Source organism: Vigna unguiculata, chromosome 9 (assembly GCF_004118075.2).
Source record: "Vigna unguiculata cultivar IT97K-499-35 chromosome 9, ASM411807v1, whole genome shotgun sequence".
Classification (NCBI taxonomy): Eukaryota; Viridiplantae; Streptophyta; class Magnoliopsida; order Fabales; family Fabaceae; genus Vigna; species Vigna unguiculata.
Window position 1 is genome coordinate 11,831,307 of NC_040287.1, and position 6,690 is coordinate 11,837,996.

The 6,690-nt window shown below is 30.5% G+C and overlaps 1 long non-coding RNA gene across 1 annotated transcript; it reads right to left on the reverse strand.

Annotated features, from left to right (window-relative positions):
* Positions 1-5,116: 5,116 nt before the first annotated feature.
* Positions 5,117-6,184, reverse strand: LOC114164561. Its single transcript, XR_003599571.1, has 2 exons — positions 6,056-6,184; positions 5,117-5,854 (listed from the first exon to the last, which is right to left on the reverse strand). It is a non-coding gene; the product is annotated as an uncharacterized LOC114164561 (long non-coding RNA).
* Positions 6,185-6,690: the final 506 nt, after the last annotated feature.

A 6,690-nucleotide genomic window follows, 5' to 3' on the forward strand; every position in this document is an offset into this window, starting at 1 on the left:
GAATACCAGGCGTCGAGCTAACAAACATTAAACAAGTGCTTATTAGGAGGCAACCTAGTATTTTTTTTTCCATTTTTATTTTTATTTCTGAAAAAAAATTATTTTTTTACTTTAATTGAGTACTTTTATTTTTTTATTATTTCATTCAGTAGTAATTTTAATTTGTGACTAGCATTGTTATCATCTTAAACTTATTCTAATCATGTTCTCATAGTAATCAGTGTGCATTTAACTAGTTTGATAATCAACTATGTTGAATTTTTTAACTTGTGGTATTAGAAGTTGTGATTCTAGTCTAGTTTTGACCATTAAACTTAAAGGAAAAGATTGAATGAAAGTTGTATAGAACCTTAATTACTTGCTGCAATCAAAAGAGGCCAAAGCAGACTAAACACAAATTTTGGGGCTGAGTAGGAAATTTGCCGGGAACTTTGAATTTTTTTTTTTTCTTTATTGTGTTTTATTTTGCATGAAATTTAATCTTTTCACATTCTAGAAAAGAAAAGCAAGAACAAGGGTAAGAAAGATAAAAAGAGGAAGCTCTTCTTCAACAATTAAGATGGCTAATCAAACAAGCAAAGGAGATGACATCATCATTTGAAGTTTTGTTGTTGCGACGAACCTTTTAAAGAGATTGTGCCATGCACCTAAGACCTAGAAATATTCAATATTTGTCATTCCATCTACTATAAGAGTAGAAATTAAACTTGCATTTCTTAACCTTATTCTTCATATCTATTTTCTTTTGGGAAAGATCATGAATATCTTTAAGCTCACCTATGGATGTTGCACAATTTCAAAAGGAAATTGGAATAAAGGTTTTGAATCCTTGACCCTCGCCTAAAAGACATAAACAACCAATACTAAAGCTGGTCAACCAAGTCAAGGATTTGAACTAAAAACACAATTTGTCAGTACTAAAGCTGACCATTAATTTGTCAGTACTAAAGTTCACCAGGTAGTCAAAGATCTAAAGCCATAACAGAGAGGATGTTGAAGCCTCTAAATTTAAAGATGATGATTTCTTTGAACAAGGTGGTTCGGTCTTGGAGCTAAACAAAGGATCCTGGTGTAAAGGAAGATTGAAACCACCAAAAATAGAGTTCTTTTAATCTTTGTTTAATTTATGTTTCTACTTTTATTTATTGCATAAACATTTGGCAAGTCCACCAATCATTAACGTGGTAATGAAATATTGTCCTTTGGAATTGACTCTTGAATACTAGATTCCGCAACCTAAAAAAAATCATGACAGGACAGCGAACATAAGGAAATTTAAAAAAAATGTATATTAAGGGGTTGCCACCACAATTTTAGGAAACTATGAAAAACATAAAAATAAATTGTTCCACAAAATCGAATCAAGTCCGAGAGTCGGTTACATGCGGGGAAGGTATTAGCACCCCACACGTCTGTCCTAAGATGGTTCTCTTTAATTAAGTGTGCAAAACTAATGTAATTTTAAAATATTTGTTTTCACAAAAAATCAAACAAAACATGCAAATACGAATGAAGAAAATATTTTTTATTATATTAAGTTATATATATATATATATATATTATTTATATTATTTATATACTATTTATTATTTAAAAATAGGTTTAATTCGTTAGATGGTATCCACTTTATTTCAAATGTGTCGGTTTGGTAATCGCTTTTAGAAATATGTCAATCGAGTCTCAACTTTTGAAAAAGTGTCTCAATTCGGTCCATTTCAATGAAAAAATTATTAACGCTGTTAACTTTATTCATGACTTTATCTCTAAATTTTAATATAAATATAAATATTTAATTTTTTAAGTCTTTAAATATCAATATAGTTAACACGACGTTAATAACTTTTTTTTCTCAAAAGGACCTAATTGAGACATTTTTCAAAAGTTGGGACTCAATTGACACATTTTTAAAAGCGGGTACCAAATTGACACATCCGAACAAAAGTGGATATCATCTGACTAATTAAACCTTAAAAATAAAAGAAAGATAAAATAAAAATAAACTTGATGGACATTGGTTAATACAGGAATTAGGGTTCTCTTTCTGGAGTTTTTCACAACTAGCCATTAAAAGAGTGTGAGAGTAAAAGAAAAAAACAAAAAGATAGATTGGAAAAGAGAGATAAGAGGTCAGAGAGATTGAAGAATGTATTCTCATAATATCCTATTATGATTTATGTAGGTTAGATTTATGATTCTCCAATTTCACTATGATGCTTCTCTCAACTTAAGCTTTCCCCCAAATTAGTATGAACCTTAATTATAATTTTAGGGATTTTTTTATATAAAATTAGCATGAATCCTGATTATATTTTCCCCAAATTCTAAATTATAAAATTTAGGGTTTTTATATTTCTGTTGTATATGGTAAAATTTGTGAAATTTTATGGATGTATCTTGGGCTGCATTACGAATTCGCTGAACATAATGCATTAGTTGAATAACCTTTGGAATAGAAATTAGAATATCCATGTTGCATAAAAATTCGATGAATTTAGAAAAATTATAAAATGAAAAGTGTGAATCAAAGTATGAAAATTGTTTGAATATATGAAATAATTATTTTAACTAAAAAAATAGTTTATACATAAAAAAGGTTTAATTATGCCTTTGGTCCCCATTTTGGAGTCAAAATCTCAAAATGGTGCCCAAATTTTTAAAAGTCTCAAATTGGTCCCCTTTTTTGTTAAAACGTCTCACGTTTGCCCTTTCCGTTAAGTCAAGGTTGACGTCGTTAGAGGGAGTGCCACATGTCAGTTCCTCGATTTTTTGAATTTTTTTATTTTTATTTTTTATTTTTATTTTTTGATTTTTTTTAAAAAATCAAAAAATTGCCACGTGTCAAGCTGTCATTGTGCCACGTGGCAGTGACAGAGTGACATGGTAGTCACAGTGACACGTGTCAGTATTATGCCAGGTATCATTTCCTTAGTCTCAATTTGATCCCTTTATTTTAATTTGTCTCAATTTAGTCCTAATTTTTGTAAAAATTAGCAATTTTGTCCCTCTTCAAATTGAAACAAAAATTAATTTTATATAAATGTTATACAAATATTTTTATTAAATTTGATATTTTTATTCAAATTAATATTTTTATTATATATTTTTAACATATCTAAGTTTATTTAAAATTATGTTTCACATTCAACTTTACTTCAAATTGTTTTCAAATTTTAAATTTATATGCTTTTTATTGTTACATGAACTAGTTAATTTATGAATTTTTTTCTATTAACAACTTTTAAACCATTTTAAATAAAGTTCAATGTAAATCATGCTTTAAAAAAATTGGTTAAAAGTAGTATAAATTTCTTATATAAATTAAACTTAGGTCACACTTACATAATCTCCATTTAATACATTTCTCTAAAAACAAAACCATCAATTGATATTTAGCCTAGAATGTTGACTGCTTCAACTTACTTTTATAATATTTTAACACAGTTCTTTTAAATTTGAATTAGAACTATAGTATAAGCATTACATACAATTTATTTGTATATATACAACTAAAATTTGCAATAAACAAATATTTCTCTTTATTATTGATTTACAACAAACAATCTAAATTGTCATATAAAATTTTTCGAATAGTTGTCATTCTTTTTAAATATTAAAATTAAATTTGTAGATTGAAATAGATGGTGATTAAACGGACCAAGTCTTCTTCTTAGCAAGGGTTTCTTCAATTTCAATCAATACATTACTTGTTAAATTTCCAAGTCTTCTAATCCCAAAAGCTGGGTTAGAAAATTAAGCACCTCAATCACACCTATACACTTAGTTGTGGAAAAGCTGCCTTCACCGTAGTAATTTTCCATACTTGGGTTGGCTCAGTTGACCGATCCATTAGCTAAAGTTATAAACCAAATATATAAATAAATTCTACCATCATGTATGATATCCCTAAGGAGCTAAGGTACCCATAATTCACCTTTTAAAGTTCAATTTCTAATTTGGTAACAACTTTTAAACCATTTTAAAAAAGGTCAATGTAAAATATTAATTAAATGAACTTAATTTGGTTAAAAATATTTACTTGAAATATCAATTTTGATGGAAATATTTGTGTACATTTATATAGAAATTAAATTTGATTTCAATTTGGAGAGGGACAAAATTTCTAATTTTTACAAAAATTATGACTAAATTAAGACAAATTAAAATAAAGGGACCAAATTGAGACTAAGGAAATGACACCTGGCGTAATACTGACACGTGTCACTGCCACATCACTCTATCATTGCCACATGGCACGATGACAGCTTGACACGTGCCAATTTTTTGATTTTTTAAAAAGAAATTCAAAAAAATTCAAAAAAAAATAATAAAAAAATTCAAAAATCGAGGAACTGACACGTGACACTCCTTCTAACGACGTCAATCTTGACTTCACGAAAAGGACAAACGTGAGACGTTTTAACAAAAAAGGGGACCAATTTGAGACTTTTAAAAATTTGGGTACCATTTTGAGATTTTGACTCCAAAATGGGGACCAAAGACATAATTAAACCTATAAAAATATAAGTTGACACCCCTACATTTTTTGTCCAAGATTCGCCACTACTCCTATGTATTCTCATTCAAACGAAAAATCATGGTTAAGTAATTCTATTTACAAATCAAACTATTTAAAGAAACTTTGATTAATATCCCTTTTTAAAATTTTAAATTTTAATATATTTTAATATTTATCAAGTGAAAGTGAGACCCAACATAATAAAGAGTTATTATCAAATAAGTCCAAAATTAAACATGATAATTAATTTTATTTAAGATTAAAATATTTAATAATCAAATAAGTCCAAGACTTAACGTGATAATTAATTTTATTTAAATAAAATATTTAATTATCAAATAAGTTTGAGATTTAACATGATAATTAATTTTATTTAAATCAAATTTAGATTTAATTATCATATAAGTCTGACTTTACATGATAATAAAATTTTATAATCAAGCAAATCTGAAATTATACATGACGATTAAATATTTTAAAAATTTTAATTTGTAACATTTTACTTTGTAATTTTGAACTAAAATAAAGAGGGTGATGATCTACATGTAAAAACAAAACCCAAATAGAAACATAAAGTATGAAATAGCAAAAAGAGGGGTGTAAACAACATAATCTTCTAACTAATAACGCGGAGGTGAAATCAACAAAAGAATAACGTTGCAGCACATAACAATGGGGTGCTCGAAGTAAACAAACATTTAATCCAACCCAATACAAAAGACCAAGGTGTACTGCAAAGTAAAAGGCTCCTATCTAATTTCTAACAATTTATATTATTATTACTTTATTGATTATTTTATTCTTTTTTTTCTATCCTGAAAATATTGGAAGCCTAAGACTAAGACATTCAGATCCTACAACTAAGAAAACCCGAACCCTCCTTCAAGTTATCACGCCCAGCACCATCTTCATCTCTTCCGAACCCTAGCCCTATGCTGCCATCATAAACTCCGGCCGACACCAGACTTCATCATCCTCTCTGGATCTACAGCAATGACACCACGATTCCCAGTGAACGAACGCATATTCGCAGATTAAGGTCCGATCAAAACTTTCCGGCAACGCCTTCCAAGCACTCTGACAGCAACGTCCACCAGCACTGTTCCGACCCCAGCATTTGAACCACATCTATCCTTGACACATTCCAGCCACCATTGCGTACTCCCGTTCCTTGAATCAATTTTGCAAAACTGTGTTTGTTTTTCATAGTCGATCAAACCATGAACTCACTCGTGGTCCTTCAAACATCCATGGCTACTTACGAAAACCATCATCGCTGGAGGTTTAGCAGTTCCAGTACGTGAAGAAGACTAAGCATTTGCAGTTTAACCTTAACGCCTAGAATTGAACTACTTTTCTTAACGTTTTCTCTCTTTATTCTTAACAGATCAAAAGAAAAGAATCTCGAGAAACTCATCACAAATCATGAACATTTGCAATCATATCCGAAACAATTCTTAATCACATTGAAACATACTATCCAAATGAATGAAATTACTCAAACAAATCAAAAACAAATTAAAGAGAGTCTAGCCAAACCTTCGCCGCTTTCTCTTCTCCACTTCTTTCTTCTTTCGGCTTCTTTATCCCGAGAAGACCCACCAGAACTTCCCCGAAACTTCAAAAACCTCTCTCCCCTTTCTCCTTTGGTTCTCCCCTTTTTATATTATTATACATTCATTGAACCGTGGGGTGCACGAACGTAGGCCAACTGCTCCCGTTAAGATGATTAAAATGAAAGGGTTAGGAGTTAGTTAGTGAGTGGATTGTGTGAGTTAGTGTGGAAAACGTGTTAGTGAGTGGGTTAGCGTGTAGTTAGTAGTTTAGTGTGTTACGTAAGGTGTGGGTGAGAGAAGAGAGTGTGCTTGAGGTGCAGTTGTGACGTGAGTGTAGCGAGGAGAGGTAATGTGCGTGTGCGTTACACTGAGTGAAGAGAGAGGAATGCATGAGTAGGGATGAGTTGCGTGAATGGTGTTTATGATTGTGGGCACATGAGTGAGTTAAGCATGAGTGATTGTGGGCACATGAGTGTGTTAAGTTTGAGTGATAGTGGGCACATGAGTGTGGCTATGAGTGAGAAAAGAGAGTGAGTGTTATGCAGTGTAGTGTGTGAATTTGTGTACTGCGTGAGGTGTGAGAGAAGAGAGTAGTGTGAGTGTTAGTGCAATGGTGGT